We start from the raw sequence: 23,198 nt of genomic DNA, 5'->3' as shown, positions 1-23,198 counted from the left end.
ATGAGGATTATGTCTCCTGTTTCAATCTCTTTAGTGGTTATGAAAGATGTGATTTCTCTCTATCTGTATATTATCTTGAGCTGACACTAGAAAATCAGTTCATTGTGATCCCACAAGACTTTAGAAGACATTCTGAAATATGAGGAAGTCAACCTAATATCATTAAACAATGTATTTTTCTATAAATATTAAATAATTATTTTTATATTCTTAAGGAAAAACTCATAATATTCTTATGTTCTTCTTGGAGTGCAAAATCTTATCCTTGCTTATAAATCCTTTTTTTTTTTCAGATGGAAAACTTATTCCATGTTGAAGTTATCAAGCTCAATTATGCCTCCATACAAAATCTTAATAAATAATTTTGATTGCTGTCTTTTAAATGTTGCTTATATTCATTACATTTAAGATATTAGTATGTGTTAAGTCAAACATGGAGATTGACTTCTAGCACTCAGGAAACTAGAGTCAAAGGACTTTTGATTTTTCTTTCATTAAGTATAATTTAAGATTCCAGACAATATGAAAAGTACATAAAGGCCTGAAAAAGTAACAGTGAGCTGACCATCAGTGACTTGGAACCTTAGGAAGGACATGATGATATGGACCCAAGGATTTATTTTTTCACCATTTACTCATCTGTTCTGACTGCACAAAATTTTGCAATTTGTTCTTTGTTGTGTTTTTCTAAATAACAAATAATCCACAGTTGTTCTTTACCTATTCTACTATCTCTAGGGAACTTTCTTTATATGATCTATAATTTTGGTTAATAACTTTTATTGGTTATCTTACTTTTTTCACAGTGTTACACTGAAACTTTTGTATCACTCCCAAAACTGATTTATCTTGAAAATAAATAAATAATTATGAAATTGTGGCTTGTAAATGCTCAGAAAAGATACATAAGCTCAGGCTTCTTGTTATAAAGGTTCCTTTACAACTTAAAGTTTCCATACTTGGGACTCTGTGCATGTGAGGCTGTGAAAATGGTCACTTTGGCAGTTGTAATCTAGCATGAATCCACTCCTTTCCTCTCTGTACTGAAGGAAACCTAGAGACGCCCGCTCAGTGCCTGCTGTATGTTGCTGTGGGAAGTATTGCTACTTTCACTTCTGAACGTTGGCCCAATGGATCAGAGACACATGGATAATTATGCTATTTTATATAACAAAGAGGTTTGATGTGTGTTTACCATTTCTGAAATAAACTCTATAAACCCAATAGAATACATTTATAAATAGAATAAATGAAGGAAACAGAGTTAGGTTAAAATATTGTATCATGTAAATTTAACTAAGGAAAACTCTCAAAAAAACCTTGCATCTGAAAATATCGTAGTGATAATTGAGACGCTACTAATACACTGAAGTTCTTTTAATGTAAGAAGCAATTCTGAACTCTCAATGTATATTTAAAGTAAATTTTGAATCCCTTACATGGTTGATGGCTGCATATGTAAGTATACTAAGATGCAGAGATATAAGAGACAGGCATAAGACTTGTCTCTTGTATAGATTAAAAATTGCTTCATGATTGCTGCAATCCTGGTGGCTTAAACAGCATTTGTTTGTTATCACAGTTTTCTTGCACCAGAGCAGGCCCCCCTGGTTGCCTTGTTTACAGTCTCATCAGACCGCATTCTCATGTGGAGTATGGATTTTTTTCCAACTTTAAGTTGTTGGCAGAATCCAAATCTTTTCATTGGTAGGATTGTGGTCCCACTATTTTGCCTGCCAGTTGAAGGTTGCTCTGAGCTCTGTCAGCTTTGAGAAGATTTAGGTGTGTGATTCTCTCCACACACACATCTGCTCACTTCTTCCCGACCGGCAGCAAAATCTGTTTTAGTTTTATTCGCTGACCCTTTGTGTATGCTTCTACCTGATCAAGCCCAGACACCCTGGATAATATTCAAATTGGTTACCTTAAAACTAATTTAAACTATTTGATACATTATATTTATACGATCCCTTCAATTTTGTCATCGTGTGAACCTCATATCTGTAGCATAAAGTAAATTCAAAGTCAAGATTATACAGGAGTGGGAATCTTTAGGGCCATATCAGAATTATTCTTACCACGCTTTGGAAATTTTCGTTCTACTGAAGGGTTTCCACTTTATTATAGTCCAGGTTATTCTGAGGAGTGCATAAAAAGTGTAGTGTTCGGAATGTGAATATATAACTGATCCTAGTGTATATTTTCTGTAAGTTATATAGGCAACTCCTACACAACGAGCCTCTCTAACCTGGAAAAGGTGCTAATATGTAAATATAACAGCTAGCTATCAATTTTTAAAGTAGTAGAGTCTTTTCAACACTGTGATTAGATTCTTGCATTTTATATCATTAAAAATTTACTGACAAATACAGAAATAATATCCAAGTCACAGGAATGAGCAAACGCTTGCTTGGGCGTGAATTGTGTTGCCTTTTATGGAATCAACACACCTTTCCACTACAGAACTAAGTTTCATGAAACATTTATTGCTTCTTGGCATCAAATCAGTAGGCTGTATCTTACAATGTGTGCTTTTGAATACTATCACCGATTTAAACTTGGGGTCTCATTCCAACGTCTATGACAGTTTAGTGAGAAATGTCAAGTATTAGAAATAAAAAATTGGACATATTGATAAATATTTTCTTACTTTTCCCTCAGAGTCAATAAAAATGTGCTCCATGTAACTTAATCTTGTGGTATTAACCTTTTGGAAAATATTATTTTATTTCTGCTCTTGATTCATGAGGACCTAAGCTCTTCCTATAAATTGACAAGAAAATCTGGAAAATTTGGATATAAATTTGCATGGAATGTATGTCTGCCTCATGGGTACAGACAGTACATTTCCTATGTAGATTTCATTGCTTCTATTTTGAATATTCATGGAATTTTTCTCTTTTTCTACTTCTCCTTTAGACTGCTTTCCAGAATGTTAAGATTGCCAGAGAAGTGATTGCAGGAAAGTAAAACATTGCTTTACCTAAATTCAGGTAAGAGCATTACTTCACAATAAATTATTGTGCATTTATCTATGAAAAAGTCATTTATTTACATTTCTTTTCAGATAATTGTTTTCTTTGATATGTGATTATTTGAAGTCTCTTTGTTTTAGAAATATAGCAGGTTTCTATTGTTTGAATTTTCTGGTATGGTAAGCACCACGATACCGGTAATATGTTGCCAATGCTTGGTCATAATTATGTTGTATTTCAGTAGATTTTTTTCATGGTATTCATTTAAACAACTATCCTGAATGCTTTTTCACCAACAAGTGAAAAAGCACTTAAAAGTATGACACACATCAGTTAATTTTTTGTGAGCCTCCTTTTTCAGGTAAAAGTTCAAAGCCTCCTCATTAAAATGAGAACTGAGTAGCACACTGTAGGGAGCCGTGGGGTCCTGGAGAGGAGGACATAGGCAATAGGGCTCCACACAGGTGTTTCCTGACATGCCTTACAGAGCTTTGGAACAACAAGTGACCTGGTGTGAAATTAGTAAAATGCACTAAACATACCTTCAGGAATGGTGTGTGAGTGAAAGCAGATGTACCCTCATGACATCTCTGGACTTGACCCATGCCAAGGGTACATTAGGAAGAAGTCACATTGTGTTAGAAAGGGTAAAGCTGGAATTTAAGCTACTAATCTAATTTCCTAATAGTTCTCATTGCAATTTTGAGTTCCTAAGAGTAAAACCACAAAGATTTGCAGTGTAAGTTTAAGAAAACTCAGGAAAATCATATCCAAAGTACTTTTCATAGAATGTGAGTACTGTAAAATGCATGTCCATATCGATATAGCAAATGTAGCTCAATATAATATAAAAATGGTAAAATACTTATGTATATCCCAAGCTTTATAACGCCATGGAATTTTAGGACTGGATACATCCGTACAGACTAGAGCAGAGTCACAGCTATGTTCTGAGAGCTATAGCCACATTCACAGGGGATTACAGGTATGTGGCTTTCAGAATTTTTCTGCTTACTAAGAATTCTGTTACACTAGCTTAGACCCAAATTTTCCAAATGGTTTTCCATAGCTAGATATTTTTTTTCATGGATTCACCTTTTCTTCCAAACAAAGCGAAGAAAAATCATAGAGAAATCCGATAGATAAAGGAGAGCTGGGCCAAGATATAGCTCAGTGGCACAGTGCCTACCTGGCAAGCAGGAGGTCATGGGTTAAATTCCTGGTAACAGAAAAACAAAACAAAGCAAAAACAAGGTAAAGAGACTGATACACGTAATGTGGGACTTGGCCTCCCTTCCACTGCCTCTCCTTCCTTCAGTATGAATTCTTACAGCAATCTCCAAACCTCCAGAATAAACATATGCCATCATTTCTTTGTAACTTCTGATTGTTCAGCACTTATTTGGTAATACATGTGGAAGAAATACCAAAGGACACAGAAAGCCTGTCCTACAAGAAGCACTTATAAATTTACATGTTTCTAACCATAAGCAGGAGTTACTATTTTGCAGTTTCTTGCAATTTTCTGATATCAGGTATTTTTCTCTTAGTCTTTCCCTTTTCTTGTGCAAAACACATGCTACAGAATCCCAAAGATCACACCCTGTGAAGTTTGGCTAAAGCCTAATAAATAGAATATCAGTTGTCTCTTCTCCACAATTTCATGTTCCACCTTTTCACTTTCTGGGGTTTCAGTCATCCACAGTCACCTGAAGCTCAAAAATATTAAATGGCAGTGTCCATAAAAGAACAATTCTTAAGCCTTAAATACTACATTATTCTGAGCAGCATGTTGAAATCTTGCTCTGTCATATGTGATATTAGCTGGGATATGGTTATACTTTTTCCTTAGTGTCCATACACTACATATTTCCCACCCGTTAGTCACTGAACAACTGTATTGCTTATCAGATTCACTGCTGCAATATCAAACTCTTTTCTTAAGGTAGAAATTAGTTTATCTTCTAATGGACTCAGAGCACAGGTTAGTGATGTTGACAGTTTTATTACAATGCAGTATCATAATTGTTCTCTTTTCTTATTAGTTATTACTGTACCTAATTCTTAAGTTCAACTCGAATCTGTGTATGTGTGGATGTGTGTAGAAAAAGATAGTGTACATAGAATTCATTATTATGCACAATTTCAGAAACCAGCTGGGTGCCTTTGGACATATTCTCCGTGCGTAAGACAGGACAGCTATGTGCATGTGGAAGAGGAAAAGGGCTGTTCTAAGGGGAGTATGGGAATTCTGTTGGGATTTGCCATTTCCCTTCTCAAAGCACCTTTTTTCAAACAGTTGCAAAAAGCAGTTCACATTTTGCTCTTTATCTTTGGGTGCATTTCAAAATTTCTCTATCTTCTTAAGTATTTATCTCAGCTTTTTATGTTGTATTTTTGCTCTTATTTGCTCACATTTCAAGCTAGACTTTCTCTGCTTTTACATGGAAAGTAGCCCCATGAGCAAAGCAGCCTTGCTAGGGTGCCAGTAACTGTTGCAATGGGACTATCAATCCCTGCCTGGTGTATACAGCCTCTCTACTTGGCTAGAGAAAATCTCAGACCTCCAGAGAATTGTCTTATTGTCAGAACAATATAAGAGCTTAAAAGTCCTCACTATGTAATGTAAATATTTAATAATTTAAGAGTAAATTTTATGCTGTTGCTGCTCTTCTGTGTTTTGGAGATCTGTCTTTCAATTTCATTGGTCTTTCCATTGTCTCTCTTTGTGTTATAGGAACTGCTCACAGGATGCAATTTCTATTGGTCCATTTGCCACCAGAGTCATTCAGGTTTCCAGTCCTCTCAAGCCCATTTGCGATATTATAGAATTATTGACTTCAATGATAAAACATCTCTGTTTCTAGTTTTCATGACTGTTCTCTTTATAATTTATAAAATAATTCAAATATCAAATGTAACCAAGGTTAACTTTGAGCCCAGCTGACTTCATATCTCAAGAAATATCCTTAAACTTTTCTGTCACTCACAGTCTAGTGTCTTGACTCTGTGGAGGTAACCCTTCTGGAGGGGAGGCAGATATAACTCCCAAAAAGGGTGCCAGCAGTCAGGAGGTTCCTGGAGACTGGAATCAGAGAGGCTGAAATGTGTTCATGTTGTTTGCTTTTTTCTGTCTTCTTCTTCTTCTTCTTCTTCTTCTTCTTCTTCTTCTTCTTCTTCTTTTTTTTTGTATGAGAGTTTAAAGAAAGTAACTATATAGTTTCTTTTTGTGACCCCATGATTTACTATGATGCTAAAATGCACAAAATCTATGGTATCCCAACAAACATTTCAGAATAAAAATCAGTTGATAGGCTCTTTCTGTAGTTATACCGTGCATTTCAAATACTGTTTTCCATGATGGAGAAAAGACTGGCTACAAGATTGTTTTAATGACCTGCTACACTTTTTAAAAGATCCTTTCCGTTGTTCTCCTTTCTGTCTCCTAGTCAGCAGAAATAGACTTTCTGCAAGTTCTTTATGTTGTTTTTCCTTTTTGAGGAGATTAGTCTGGAATGCTTTGGGCTTGGTAATTCGTTCTCTGACTATTCAGGAAAAGATTGGTTGTATAATGTTGGGATAATTTTGCCCAGGTAAAAACTACCAACATTCTCTCAGGTCTTAAAATGTGTCCATGAGCTTTTTTCTATCTATGAAAAAGAATCACAAAAAAAAAAAATGTAGGTAACCATCAAACACCTTTGGTAAGAGAAAACAATAAATATTCTAAGAAATATTGTCATAAATATTATCATACTTGATGCTGGTTAGCACAGAATTAGAAGAATCTTGGTATATATCAGGTAAAATATGGAAGCAGATTGTGTTTCCTGGGAGTGTGGATAAAATTCATATACTTTCCACTTCATCCACTATTTTTATTTTCAAATCCAGACTGTGATCCTAGCTTAAGAATTGCAATATTCCTACTGACTCTGCACAACATCTCAGTGATTATAAAGCCTTGGGTGCAAGCAAGGGATAATTTCCTAACATTTCCAACTGTCTCTCCTTCTCCTGCATTCAGGGTCTAGTCTGCAGCACAGCATCCATTGTGATTTCAATAGAGGAGGAATCCCAGAGCTAGGGTTCCAGGTGCACTCTGGGAAGACCCACAGAGTCCTTGTTCTGCTTAGAAGGCCTGGTTACAGCCATCAGAAGTTTAGGGACTTAGAAAATTGGGGTGGGGGTAAAACAACCAGTCTGTGGGTATTTCCACTGCAAATGTGCAGGGACCACACAGACATAGAACATTGGGTTTACACAATAATCCTCAAAGAAACAATCTTGAATTTTGAAATTCTGAAAGATAAGTATCTCTAAAATTAAAATCTCTTGGTTTTAAAATCCAGAACAATCTGTCTTTTGAAAAGATAAAAAAACAAGATGAGTCACCTCAATATATATCTATATATGTATATATATAGATACCTATATATATATATATATATATATATATATATATACACACACACACATATCTATTGTCTCACAAGCAGGTGAGAACTAAAAAATTTGACATTTTACAAATAAAAAATACGCAAATAGGATGTCAAAAATATTTTATGTGCATTAATAATACACATGTAAAGCAATGTTGTGACAATGCACTACTGAAGAGAGAAACTTTTGAAAGATAAATGTATACAATCAATTAGAAATGCTTCCAGTACTGAAAATAATGTGTAGTGTTACATGCTGGAGGGTGGGCTGGCTGGCAGACAGTGACTCTACAGTCTGCCTCCCTATATTAATGCCAGAAGTTAGGCCGGCTGGAAGAGTGTAAAATCTACAGGAACTCCAAGACCCAGAACAACTGGTATATAGATGTGCACGCAGTTCTGGAGAGTGAAGTAATCAGGAAGGCCAGTGTGTGGACGCATCTGAAGCAGCAGTGAGTAGACAGGAATTGGACTCCAGAGAATTCCACCAAGAGAAAACCTGTCCCAGCCCCTACATCCAGAAGCCAAAATCAGCTCCATACTCAGCACATGTGTTGGATGTAACATGGATATTATTACAGACTTGTAAACACCAAAAGATAAAACTGAACATAGATGTCTCCAAAAATCTTCCAGCGGCCATCAGGGACTGGTGGCCAGTGCCTGCCTAGAGAACAAACCAGTCAAGCTTCCACAAAGGGCGCCACCATCAAGGGAGCCTTGATGTAGCCAAACCTTCCCGCACCCCAGTACCTCCCCAGGAGCCTAGGTTCGGAGAATCCCAGGTGCCTGGTACATTCCTTGCACTGCTGATGAGCAGCCAATGTAGCAAATCCATTAGAAACCACATCCACCTTGTCTGGAGGAACCTAGAAAAATATAAAGATGAAGGAGCAAAAGGCAACCTCAGACCTGGAACCCACACAGAACAAGCTTAAGAGACATAGAAATAGAAGAAATTGAAAGTTTCACAAGTGAAATTTCTGAAAGGATAGCAACTGAAGTACAGAAACAACTTCGTGAGACAGTGATAGTAGTCAGATCAGAAATAGTGTCTCTGTTAAAAGAACGTGACAAATATAATGAAAGAAGTGCTGAGCATATACAAAGAAGATATAAATAAAAAGAGGAGCATAGGAAAATGATAGAAATCTTGAAATAACAATACAAGAAAAACTATAATAAGTGAAATAGATTCAAAGAGATATCTAGGAAATTAAAAAATCAATTGTAAGCTGGTAAAAAAGCTTGAAAGAAACAGAAGATAGGCTTTCAGATCTTGAAGACAGGATTGCAACTAGTGATCACTAAAGGGAAGATCTCAAAAACAACAAGGAGCCAGGAAATAACGATTCAAATGCTGTAAAATGACACAGAGAAAAATAAGAGTGATAAGAATCAGCAAAAAAGCAGAGGTAAACACAACTGTCAAAACGACAATTTACAGAAAGAAGGGCAGAAAACTACCCAAGCATGGCAAAAGCACCTGACATACAGAGAAGTGAGGCATATAGAACTCCATGTAGCCATAACCAAAGTAAATCTACACCCAGACATATGATAATCAAGATGCCAGAAATTCAGCATAAAAACAGAATATTAAAGGCAGTTAGAGTAAAAAACAAAACAAAACAAAACAAAACAAAACAAAACAAAACAAACAAAAAACAGATCAGCTGTAAAGGAAAATCCACCATAATCATAGCAGACTTCTCAGTGCAAACCACCAAGTCCAGAAGAGTTTGAAGTGAAGTGTTTCAAATCCTGAAATAAAACAATTTCCAATCCAGATTGATGTACCATGCAAAACTGTCTTTCAGAATTAACTGAGAGATAAACTACTTCCATGATAAAAGCATCAAGGAATTCATGACCAAACCAAACCTACAAAAGTACTGAAAGATATTCTAGAGAGATAAAGATGGTCATCATTCCAGGAATAGTATTAGAAGGGGATCTCAAAGCAAAGCAGGCAATTGAATGGGCGGGGGAAGTGGGGGGTCAACAGGAAGAGGATAACATGACAGAGATTAGCCAGTGCATGTTGGTCATAACTATAAACGTAGATGGCCTCAAGTCACCAATAAAACGAAACATGGTCTGAATGGATCAGGAGACAGGATCCATCAACATGCTGTATATAAGAAACACATCTGACTCAAAAGAAAATTCATATGCTGAGGTCAAAAGAGACAAGACAATGCTCCATGCAATGGTTATCCAGAAAAAAGCAGGGAAGTCTTGCCCATCAATCACAGAATAGTTGAAAAGTTATTTTCATATAATAGAAAGCTACTCAGTTATAAATAATAATCTCAAAGCTCCTTGAGGTAAATGGATACAACTTGAGATCATGCTCATGAATTAAATTGATCCAGATTCACATGGCTGGACATCATGTTATGTCTCTCGCATAAAAAACTGAAGGAGTTAGTGGGATCCACAGAAGATATGTGAAAGTGAGAGGAGAAAGTGTCCAAAAAGGAAGGTGGTAACCATTGTTAATTTCCTATTAACTTGTTATGAAGTTCTGCATTGTTGTCACTGCTTTATTTTGTTTGATTTTAATCAATTTTGTTTTGTTTGATGCTATTTCGCCTGATGGTATAGGCAGTTATTTTGAGCATAACAAGATATATTATGGGAGCCACTGTAGATTTCCGATTGCCTAGTTTTAAAGTGCTGTATCACTTTCTTTGTTTTGCTTTGTCTTTATTCTGTTTCATTTTGTCGGGTTTTATTCTCTTGAAATAAAATTAAAACATAATGTGTAGATTAACTGTACTGTGCAACAAACTGTACAATAAATGCAAACAATTATAAAACAATAGGGAGACCTATAAAAAGAACAGACATAAAAGAAAAAAATCTAAAATGAAAATTTGGCAAATGGAAAAGTGTTTTACAGTGATAAGTAATAGACAATTTCAAGAAGATAGTCCACAAGAGCAGGTTGACTAACTGTATTTTGAAATTTTGCCTCTCTGTGAGGGCTGCTTTTATTAAGTAGGGAATGGCTGTCCTCGGGGGAATTGGCTTCCTTTCATTTCATCTTCACATTCATTTCTATCTTGTGGGTCTCTCCCACTCAATCCACTCAGGCCTGCATATTCATCTGTCTACTCTGGAAACACGCTTACAGACAACCCAAAATACTGCTTTACCAAATTTAAAGATATTTGTTCTTCCTAAGTAATACAACTATCCTCTCTATACAACTAAAATACACAATTTTCTTCCATAGAATTTAGGATTCTGCCCCCTCTACATGCTTTGAGGGCTTATTTTCAATAGGAATTGCAATTTGATTGGATTTTAAATTTAGGGATACATGACTTAACATTAATATTATGATTTTTTTGGAATTTCAGAAATCAGAGATTTTGTTGTTTTAGGATATTTACCTTTATGCCATGTAAAACATTATTTTTGCAGTTATGATTAGGATTTTAGGTCATCCACTTGGCTGAGTGCTTTGACCTTTTTAATGTTTGTTTGTTTTAATTTGCAGAAATTACTATTTATCTTTGTGCTGTAATGTTCTTTGTCTTTTACAAACGAATAAATCATTCCACCACTCTTACAGTATATCCCCATGCTTCACCTATTCTACACATGTCTGTTAATGTTTGAATTCCTAAAGTTACAGATATTTACCTTTTCAAAAATTTTGTTTAAGAACATGTACCTTGTGTCCTTTAATGAGTGAATGGATTAAAGACGCGTTGAATGGAACTGTGGAGGGTCAGCAGGATGACTCTCCTTGAAAGAAGACCGTTTTTCTCCATGTTGGCTAAAGCTTGCCCTGATTCCATGTATTGATATGTGCAGAGCTGGCTGGATAACAGTTTACCTTTTCATTTGGCTTTAAGCAGTGCAAATGGGTCTAGCATAGGTCCTAAGGTGCAGCTTTTGAAACAATGCAAAAAGGTCAGCGATGCCCTGCTTATCATTCCCAACTGCTAAGCATGAGCTAGAGTAAGGGATGCCCTGACCATGCTGGTGGCTGAGACTGAGGCTTGAAGACCAGCCAGTGACATCTCAGAGCATGAAGGCCAGACATCAGATCGGAACCTCTGACCGAAAACACAAGGTACTTCTCCAAACTGTGTTGTGCAGACTCCTCCAAAACTTGAGGCTACCTGTGACAGGAATCTGGTGCTCTTTCTGCATACCTCTGTCTGCATGCAGAGGTGCCATTGAGTCTCCTACCAAGGCCAACTTGAAGCAATCACACACTTCTCGCCATTCTCCCTGTCACTCAATCCCGAGCCACTCCTCTCTTCACAAATTAATAAAACCTGAATTTGGCCCTGGATCATGGCCCTGTTCTGGTTAGTCATCTTTCTGACTGGACCTAAAAGGTCCCCTTGACTCCCCAAAACTACAGATATGTCTTTGTCTCTTTATTCTCCCCATGGGTTGCACTGGAATTGGTGGATTAGAATTATTGGAAGTCCAGTAACTTTTATCTTGGATTACAAATATAATCCCCGCTGATTGTGTTAAGACCAGAGGAGACTCTGTATAGTATTATTCACTCTTCCTAATGAAGGAACTATGGTATTTGTAACAACAGAGATAAACTTAAATATGTTAGGGTAAATGAAATAAATTATAAACAGAAAGAGAAATTTGGGGTGATTTCATTTACCTGCCACATCTCAAACAATCAAATATACATGAAAGAGAGTACAATGATGGTTATTAAATGTAGGAAAGGGGAGGAAATGAACAGATGGTCTGTAGGTCAAAGGCTACCAATCTGCAGTTATTTTTTTTATTTATTTAAAGAAAAGGAAACAAAAAATATATGGAGATAAAAAAGGGTAGAAATAATACAAAATTACAGAAAAACAAACGGTAAGAAATCGCTGGCTGATAAGTTACATATTGTCATCTTAGAAATAGTTGTTCAGGTTACAAAATTAAAGTATTTAGAATGACATTCAAAAAGTGACACTACAAACCGTTCTGTTCAATGATCGAATAAAAAATCAGTAATATGGTTATCAGTCCTACACATTTGTTTTACATCTCAAAGAGGGTAAGATTAAACATATCAAAACAGAACAAAACAGTTAAAAAAACAATTTAAAGAAATACAGATTTCAAAGCAAGTCCACTGGAGATCTTCACTATCTAACTGTCTCTAGTTTCTTACAAATAGTTGTCTCCATCTTCACCCACTTTATATACTTATTGGATATTATAGAACTAATCAAATCATTACAGGCTGATGAAATCTTTTCAGGTCTTCAAGAGCCAACATTAGGGAAGACAATAATAACTACCATCGCATCTCTCATTCTCTTCGTGGTAGCCATCCCCATCTCTACATATGCTGAAACTGAACTCAAGAGACCAGACCAATGTCATTTTAATCAGTAAACATTAGTGATGCTAGAATTTATATCATAATGCTACAAAATTAGCATTGGGTTTCTTAGTGTCTCTTCTTCAGAGTATCTGTTCATTACATCTTGCATCATACAATCTGTTCCCGTAAATAATTAAAAAAAAAACAACTCATGTGTGAATTTCTACATATATATCTATCCTCTCTGTATTATAGGGAAAACCAAGTCATAACAAGACAGCAAAACAGATTCCTAGAAAAACATGCAATGGATAAGACATATAAGACCACAATATAGGTGATCTTCCATAGTTACTATGTTTTCTCTTTTTATTTTCAATAGATTTGTCCACAGCACCAGCTTAATATAGTTAAACATAGTATTACCTATTTTTATAAAAACACAACTTTGAAAGCATTGTAGGATTTGAGAGCTGTTAATACTTAATACCAGTAAGGATATCCTTTACATCTTGTCATCTTCAAACTAGTTGCCTCTACTTTTAAGGTTGATACTAACAAGCATACCAAATTCAAATAAAATCAGCCAAGGCCAACCCATGGTGTTATGGTTCAGATTCAATTAAGATCAGTCATAGTGATACAATGTAAGTAATACAGGATTTAAGTTTAAGTTAATAGGAAAGTAAGGATAGTTACCATGGTATAGCCTGCTAATTTTGGGTCAGATGTCTGTGCCCTCAAATCTGAATGAGTGGACAGACCAGAACAAATTAAATTCAAGCTAAATATGGTGATAAGACTACTGTGTCTTTTAAATCCTGATACACTATTAACAATGACCTTTGCCATTTTTTATAGTGTTTCAGAGCTGTCTATACTAAAGACTATAGCTTACTGTCTCTGCCTCATGTCTGCTACTCCACTTTTCTGCTATGATTTGTCCACCTTATTCCCTCATTCCACTGTCTGCCCAGTTCATTGAGGCCTCTCTGCCACTGTTGCTGGAATCCTGTATCCCTTCCTCTCTTCCTCTGGAATGTCTTTCAGCATTCTCTGTAGGGTTGGATTGGTGGCCACGAACTCCCACAGTTCCTCCTTGTCTTGGAAGCATCTTATTTCTCCACTAATTTTGAGAGAGAGTTTTGACAGGTATATGAGCCTTGGTTGCATATTATTTTCTTTCAGGACTTGGAATATTTCTCCCCATTCCCTTCTTGATTTAAGAGTTTGTGTTGATAAGTCTGTTGTTATTTTGATAATTTTCCTATTGTAGGTAATCTGCTTCTTTTCTCTGGCTGCTTTTAATATTCTGTTCTTTTGGTGGATTTCTGGAATCTTGATTACTATATGTCTAGGCGTAGATCTGTTTTGGTTGTAGATAGCTGGTGTTCTGTATGCCTCTTTTATCTGAATATCATTTCTTTATGCTATACATGGGAAATTTTGCTTTAATATAATCTGTGAATATTCTTTGTATTTCATTTTTGGTTGCTCCTGCTTCCTCACTCACATTCTTTATTCTTAATTTATGTATCTTTTTGTCATCTTTTAGCCTTTGAATTGTTTCTTTCTGGTTCCTTGTTACTTTTAAGAGGCTTTTTCTTTCACGATCATATGCCATAAATCTCTCTTCAAGTTTCAGAAGGCTGTCTTTAGTTTCTGTCAGGATATTTTGCCAGTATTCAATGGAGTTTTTAGTTTCCTGGTAATCTCTTTGGATCCGTTTCATGTATTCTAAGTTATTTTTAAATTCTTCTTCAGAAGCTTCTCTTTCTTTTCTGATTTCCTCAGTTCTTCCATCTGTGTTCTCTTGGGTGGGGCTTGTCATTTCTTTAATTATTCTCTTTATATCTTGCCTCACTTGGATCAGGAGTACAGCTTTAAATTCATCTATGAGGTCATGGAGGTATTTTTTAATTTTGGCTGATGCTGTGTCCAGTATTGGATGGTTACTGTGCTTGTTCTCTTCAGTGTTTACTTCTCCTGGGCTTATTTTCTCATGTTGGGCAGCTGAAGATTTTTTTTTTTTATTTTTATCTCTTGTCATGTTTCTGTATTCTTACAGACTGGAGTGTCCTGGGGGTCTCTGGCCCTCTCCGTATTGCTTAGGGCCTTTCAGAAACATGCTGACTTGACTTTTTGCTGTCCTTCCCAATTTGCTGTTATCTGGAGTAGGCTGGGATGCAGGGGCAGTACAGGCTAGCCTCCAGCCTCTGTGCCAGTCAATCCATAAATTAGGCTGTACTTTCTGGATGTCACAGAGTTGTGACTATTTTGTATCTGCTTATTGGGCCCCAAGCAGAGGCTTGGTTCAGCCCCAGCAGATCCTGCCAGTTCTCTCTGTGCCAGAAGCAGCTGACTAATGTCACCGGTGGCACAGGGTTCTGCCCAAATCCCAGCTGTTCTCTTCCAGACCTCTCTGTGACAAGAGCACCAGGACAGCGGGTCTGCCCAATTCCAAGATCTTCCACTAGTTTTCTGTATGATGCTGAAGCCAACCCGGCGTCAGGCTCTGCCCAATTTCAAGATGTCCTCCGCCAGACCTCTCTACAGGGGTGACTCGGTGATGTCACCAAGCCACAGCTTCTGCCCAACTCTAAGATGTCTTCTGCCAGACTCTCTGTGTTATTGATGTCCCTGTGGTGGTGGGCTCTGCCCAGTTCCAAGATGTTCACTGGCCAACCCCAGCAGCTGTGGGACCCAGTCCCCAGTACTCACCAGGGCTCGGTGCAGGTCCTCCTCTTGAGTCTACTGCATACCACACTGCTCGCCCTCACTGTGCTCCCAGCACAGCGTGGAATGGTCAGAAAACTGCACAGCATTCGGCTTGGAAGCTCCAGAGCCTTTCACAATCTCCTCTGGTGCAGTGGGGCAGTCTTGGTTGCTTCTCATGGTCGCAGGTCTCAATTTCCAGCAATCACCAAAAGCCAAGCCAGCTTTTCCTGTTGGGTCCACGGGTCAGTTTGCTGCATTAAAGGCGTGGGATTTGCATCCTCCTGTTATCAGCCTTCGCAGTCTCAGCACGACTTTAAGTCCTCCAGCTATGCTGTCTTGGTTAATAACAATTGTTATCCATTCGTCTGGCCCTCTCCATGTTGTCATATTCTAGCATCTAATATGATTTCTCTGGAGAGACTCTCGGCCCAATCTCCTAGCAAGCCGCCATTTTAGGATCTCCCCAATCTGCAGTTAGATAGAACAAATTAGTCTAGAGATTCAAAATGTGCTAGAAAGTTTGCTCTTATCATGAAAAAAGTAAAAAAGATTTAGAACTAGCAATAGAATATAAAATATGAATTTGCTCAAAGTCCCAGAAACACACACTTCAAAATGATATTTTATCCAATGTAAATTTTTACTCAATAAAATCAATGTAAGGCTGAGAAGGGAATTTACACAGTGCCTAAACACAAACCTCAACTACATTTAACAAAAGTGCAGGTACCTCATTCCTAACTCTTCTTTTCCTGTGCTTCTATGTAATAACATTCTCAATTATTTTTCATTAGTGTTACGTTACTATAAAAAGAACCTGAGGCAACTGAATTACAAAGACACAAGATGTATTTTGTCTTCCGATTTTGGATGTCTCAGTCCATGAGGCACTGGCACCTTCACCGTGAGCCTGTGGTGAGGTAGCATATTATAGCAGAAATATGTGGCGTAGGAAAACTCTCACCTCACTGAGATCAAGAAGGAAACGTGGAAGAGGCAAGGCTAGGACTCCACAGTCTCTTGTGTACTATAACCTTGAGCCTCCTGAAACCTGATTCCTCCTAAAGGTCTATACAAGAAGGTACTGAAGATCCAAACTGCAATACTTTTCCTGCCACTGTAAACTCTTGGAGAGAAAATCTTGAAAATGCAATCTGTTATTAATAATTGTACTTGTTTAACTTTGTCATTTCATCCAGCTTGATTGAACATGTTCTTAAGGCTAGCACTCATAGGGGTGATGATCCTGAACCTTATTTTTAATTAATTTAAGCTGGTTCAGCTTATATACCCTTTTTATTCCATATTATCAAAACATATCTTGTACCCCTTAGATACAGTACCTGAATTTTTATACTTAATTTTTGTATTTTATTTTCTTGGTGACCATATAAGGCTCATTTTTTGGTTCTTTTATTTATCTTAATCTAATTCCCTTTTTATAAGCTAACTCTTTAAGAACAGCCATTGGCTCATGTTTTTCTCTTTTTACATCCAAGATGAGTGGGGGGAAGGATCAGTACCATTCACATGATGTCGTTTACAATGTGTACTTTCTGATTGTTTTTAAAATGTAATTGAGTTGAATTGATATTTATAATAGTCATTGTTTCTACAGATACCATTTTGAATATTTGAGGTATGAAGTAATGCAGTGGAATGGGTAATTGTGGTTTTTTTGTTTTAAAGAGAATCAAACAAAACGAACAGAACAAAACAAATCAGAACAAAACAATGCAAACAGCACAGCACTTTGCAAGACAACCAGATATCACCAGTACTTACCATAATGTCTCTTTTCTTTAAAATAGTTGAGCTTACCTTCATATACAATAATATCAAACATAATAAAATAGTATAAAACCATTCAAGAGAAAGAAAGTATTAGATGGCAATCAGAACCAAATAACAAAATGAACAATGGCTACTATATTATCTATTTTTTCTTAAAAATTTGTTTATACTATCACACAGAGTAAAATCCAGTGAGACACAAGAGGATAGAAACAATGGAAGCAGAAGAACAAAAGCATGGTAGGACTTCAAAGCAAGATGATATTCAATCAGCAATGGTTGCTATAATGCCTTGTTTTCTTCAAAGTAGCTGTTTATATGATGACACATAATAAAAACAAACAAAACAGAGTAAAGCCATTCCAACCAATGAATCAAAATATTTTAAGACTTCAAAGCAATATAATGGGGAACCATAATTACCATAAAATCTTATATACTCTTACCATTTCTTACACTAGAGAGACTGTACAGTATTTATACATGTGAGCTTCATTTATTTCACTTATGAGTATGGTATCAAATTGTATTTATTTATTTATAAATATCTCAATATGATCCTTCTTTATAGATAACTAGTGCCCCATTTTATAAAAATACCATATCTTTTTTATTCATTCCTCAGTTGATGGACACTTAGGTTGTTTCCAAGATCTGGTTATTACAAAATTGTGCTGCTATAAACATGGCTACACATATATCACTGTGGTATGATGCTTTCAGTTCTTCTCAGAATATTCCCAGAAGCAGAATAGCTGGTTCAAATGTGACTTCCAATCCCAGCTCTTTCAGGGATCTCCAGACTGACCTCCACAGTGGTTGCCCCAATCTGCACTCCCACCAAAAGTACAGAAGAGTTATTTTTTCCCTGGAGTCTCTCCAGCATTTGTTGTTGATAGTTTTCTTTATTCTGGTCATTTTTTCTGGCATAAGATAGAATCTCAGTGTGGTTTTAATTTGCATTTCTCTAATGAGTAATGATGATGAACATTTTTTCATATATTTATTTGCCATTTGTATTTCTTCATCTGAGAACTGTGTATTCATCTCAGATGCCCATTTTTGGACTGGGTCTTTGAATTTTGGGGGTCTGTTTTTTTTTTTTTAACTTCTTTATATGTTCTAGACAAAAGGTCTTTGTCTGAGGGACACAGTTCACTAAGATTTTTTCGCAAATTGTGGGTTTCCTTTTCACTGCTGGAGATTTCTTTTGACATGCAGAAACTTCCAATGAGACATGATCCCAGTTATTGATTCTGGGAAATATTTTCTGTGCAGTTTGGCTCTTGTTCCTGAATTCTCTTCCTACCCCTAGACCTTCAAGATTTTTACCTTCTTTATCTTGCACAAGACTGAGTTTCTGTATTAGTATTTAGATCTTTGATCCATTTAGACTTTAGTACATGGTGATAATCATGGGTCTAGTTTTAGTTTTGGGGATATGGAGAACCATATCCAAGGGGGATATGGCCCCTTTATCAAAGATAAGGTGATTGAGTGTGTTTGTAGTTTTGGTTGTATCTTGTAATCTATTCCATTGACCTTCAGTTCTGTTTTATTCCAGTACCATGTTGATTTTATTACAGTAGCTTTGTAGTATAACTTCAACTAAGGAATTGTGATGCCTCCTGCCTTGCCTTTGTTTCTTAGAATTACCTTTGGTATTATAGGCTTCTTATAGTTCCAGATGAATTTTAGGAGTGATTTCTCTAGGGCTATGAGGAATGCTCATGGTATTTTGATTGGAATTGCATTAAATCTGCATAACAACTTTGGGAGAATGGCCATTTTCACAATATTTACTCTTCCTATGTATGAACAAGATATGACTTTCCATTTTCTGAGGTCCTCTTTTGATTTCTTTTACAGGGTATTATAATTTTCCATGAATACATCTTTTACTTCTTTTGTTAGATTGATTCCTAAGTATTTCATTTTTTTGGATGGTAGTGTGAAGTGTATGGCTTCTCTTATTCCTCTCTCAGTGATTTTGTTGTTAGTGTATAGGAATGCTCTGATTTTTGAGTATTGGTTTTGTATCCAGCTACATTTCTGAATTTCTTTATTGTATCTAGGAGACATTCAATAGAGTTTTAGGAGTCATGTATGTAGAGTATCATGTCATCTGCAAATAATGATAATTTAACTTCTTATTTTCCTATCCTTACTCCTTTTATTTCTCTCTGTTGTCTAATTGCTCTGGCTAGAATTTCCAAAACTATGTTGAATAGGAGTGATGATAATACACATCCTTGTCTTGTGCCTGATTTTAGGATAAAGGCTTTCAGTTTTTGGTCATTTAATATGATGCTGGGCCTAGCCATCGGTGTGCAGAGGAGGGGCTGGGCAGATCTGGGGTGCCTGCATCGGCCTCTCCATGTGTTTAGAGGACTGTGGATATCTCTGCGAGCAGGGAGGGATCGCAAGTTTCTGAGGCACCACGGCCTATGGTGAGTACCCTAACCCGGCTGCGACTGGAGACCTGTGGAGCTTCCAAGGGGCAGGTGGGCGCACAGTGTCCCTGAGGCCCAGCTTGTCTGCAACTGCGGAGTTCTGAGCAGGCAGAGGAGGGCCATTGGTTCTGCAGGCCCAGTGGCTTGGGGTAGCGTGGTGCCAGAGTCTCAGTAGCTGCAAACATAGAAGGGGATTTTCAACAGATCCTGAGGAAGCTTTCAAATAACACTTGAAACACAGAAATATAGGAAAATGACAAAACAAAAGACCAAATTACAACCTCAAACATCCAGCCCATCTCAAGAAACTCTAGGAGCAATGTATATAGAAGAAAATATATGCCATCCACCTCAAATATTGGACACAATAGCTACTGAAATTGACAAGCAACTCCAGGAAGCTTTAAAGAAATTCAAAGTCAAAATAATCTCCCAGATAAAAGAAGAAATGATAAAAGAAATGAAAGAGATTCTGAATATATCTAAAGAAAACACAAATAAAAAATTGGAGGAGCTAAACAAAAAGATAGAATCCCTAGATGAGCAATATAAGAAACAAACAGAATACATAATGCAGATGCACAGAGATATACAGGAAATAAAAAACTCCACTGAAAGTTGTAAAAACCGCCTTACTGAAAGTGAAGATAGAATTTCAGACCTTGAAGACAGGATTGCAGCTAGTGAACAGGAAAGGAAAGATCTTTTAAAACTAACAAGGAATCAGGAAAAAACAATTCAACAACTGCAAGATGATGCAAAGAAGAATAACATAAGAATGATAGGGATTAATGAAAAAGGAGACAACATAAAGGATGTCAAGAGGATATTTAGAGAAGTAATACCTGAAAATTTCCCAAGCATGAGATCAGAAACTGACATCAGGATCAGTGAAGCATATAGAACTCCAAATAGTCATAACCAAAATAAAACTACACCCAGACATATAATAATCACCATCCCAGAAATCCAACACAAGAATAGATTATTAAAAGCTGTCAGAGAGAAAAGACAGATCACTCATAAAGGAAAACCTATCAGAATCACAGCAGACTTCTCATCACAAACAATAAAGTCAAGGAGACCATGGAGTGAAGTATTCCAGATCCTAAAGCAAAATGATTTCCAACCTACACTGATATATCCTGCAAAACTATCATTCAAAATTGATGATGAAATACGATACTTCCATGACAAAGAACAGCCGAAGAACTTCATGAACACCATACCAACCCTGCAAAAAATATTGAAAGACACTTTAGATACACAAAGGAAAAAACCATGAAGCAAAGCAAATAATTAAACAGAACAGAAAGATAAAGATGCAACAGCAGAGAGATAACATTCCTACAATAAACCAGCACTTAACAGTAATAACCATTAATGTAAATGGTCTCAATGCACCAATCAAAAGAAACAGACTAGCAGAATGGATCAAGAAACAAAATCCAACCATATGCTGTTTACAGGAAACCCATCTAACCCAGAAGGATACTCACAGACTGAAAGTAAAAGGATGGAAAACAATTCTTCATGCAGCAGGAATCCAAAAAAAGGCAGGAGTAGCCATTCTGTTTGCAGACAACGTGAACTTTAAACCAACAATGACCATAAAGGACAAAGAAGGTCACTACATACTCGTAAGGGGTAAACTCAAAGAGGAGGAGATAACTATCTTAAATATATACACTCCAGAGCACTCAGTTATATAAAACAATTATTAACAGAAATGAAAACTCAAATTATCAGTAACACAACTGTAACAGGAGACCTTAATACGCCATTGACACCAAGGGACAGATCAACCAGACAGAAAATGAGCAAAGAAATAACAGAACTGAATCACACCTGTGAACAAATGGACTTGATAGACATATACAAAATGTTCCACCCAACAACATCAGAATACACATTCTTCTCAGCAGTACATGGATCATTCTCTAAAATAGACCATATTTAAACATATTTAAACAGAACATATTTAAACAAGTGCAAAAGAGCTGAAATCATCCCTTGCTTGTTATCGGATCATAGCGCTCTGAAATTAGCAATTAATGATAAAAGATACTGCAAAAATCCCACAAACACATGGAAACTGAATAACACACTCTTGAGTAATCAGTGGGTCACAGAATAAATTAAAGAAGAAATCAAACAATACCTAAAAGAAAATGAAAATACAGATACAACTTACCGGAACCTGTGGGATGCAATGAAAGCCGTCCTGAGAGGAAAATTTATTGCACTGAGTTCCCACATCAGGAAAACAGAATGAATACAAATAAATAACTTGATGCTACACCTCAAACAGCTAGAAAAAGAAGAGCAAGTCAAGCCCAAAGCCAAAAGAAGAGAGGAAATTATAAAAATCAGAGCAGAAATCAATGCAATAGAGACTAAGAAAACAATCCAAAGAATCAACAAATCAAAGAGTTGGATCTTTGAAAGAATAAATAAAATAGATAAGCCCCTAGCCAACTTTATTAAAAAAAAGGGAAGAAAAAGCTCAAATTCATGCAATAAGAAATGAAAAAGGAGAAATCACTACAGACCCAATAGAAATACAGAAGATCATCAACACCTATTTTGAAAACCTCTACTCTCAAAAGTTTGATAACACAGAAGAAATAGACAGATTCTTAGAAGCATATGAAGTGCCAAAGCTAGATCAAGAGGATGTAAAACTGTTGAATAACCCAATCTCTGTTACTGAAATTGAAAATGTAATTAAGTCCTTACCCACCAAAAAGAGCCCAGGCCCAGATGGATTCACTGCAGAATTCTACAAGAAATACAAGGGAAGACCTAATGCCGACACTTCTCAAACTATTCAATGAAATTGAAAGGGAAGCAATCCTTCCTAAGTCATTCCTGGAAGCAAATATTACTCTAGTAGCAAAACTTGAAAAAGACCCAACTAAAAAAGAGAACTATAGACCGATCTCCCTAATGAACACAGATGCAAAAATCCTCAATAAAATATTGGCAAATAGGATCCAGCAAATCATCAAGAAGATTATACACCATGACCAAGTGGGATTCATCCCAGGAATGCAAGGATGGTTCAACATACGCAAATCAATAAATGTAATCCACCATATCAATAAAGCCAAAAATAAGAATCACATGATCATTTCTATAGATGCAGAAAAAGCCTTTGATAAGGTCCAACATTTATTCATGATAAAAACTCTACAGAAAATTGGAATAGATGGTCTTTACCTCAATATAATAAAGGCCATTTATGACAAACCAACAGCCAGCATCATACTAAATGGCCAAAAATTGAAAGCCTTTACTTTAAAATCAGGCACAAGACAAGGATGTCCTTTATCACCACTCCTATTTAATATAGTACTGGAAGTACTAGCCAGAGCAATTAGGCAAGAAAGAGAAATAAAAGGGGTAAAGATAGGAAAAGAAGAAGTTAAGTTGTCATTGTTTGCAGATGACATGATACTCTACATAGAAGTCCCCCTAAGCTCCATTGAAAGAC

General features: G+C 36.4%; 1 protein-coding gene across 8 annotated transcripts in view; it reads left to right on the top strand.

Annotated features, from left to right (window-relative positions):
• The window catches only part of Sntg1 (syntrophin gamma 1), a 774,196-nt gene that overhangs the window by 220,621 nt on the left and 530,377 nt on the right, over positions 1 to 23,198 (top strand). For all 8 annotated transcript variants that reach the window (XM_063258519.1, XM_063258518.1, XM_063258522.1 and 5 more), the window contains exon 2: positions 2,920 to 2,993. The gene's annotated coding sequence lies outside the window, so the exon portion shown is untranslated. The remainder of the gene's footprint in view (positions 1 to 2,919; positions 2,994 to 23,198) is intronic.

Source organism: Cavia porcellus, unplaced genomic scaffold (genome assembly GCF_034190915.1).
Source record: "Cavia porcellus strain 051 isolate PalLab524CR breed Dunkin Hartley unplaced genomic scaffold, mCavPor4.1 scaffold_11, whole genome shotgun sequence".
Classification (NCBI taxonomy): Eukaryota; Metazoa; Chordata; class Mammalia; order Rodentia; family Caviidae; genus Cavia; species Cavia porcellus.
The sequence above is the reverse complement of the archived record's forward strand: the minus strand, read 5'-3'. Positions and strand labels throughout refer to the sequence as shown.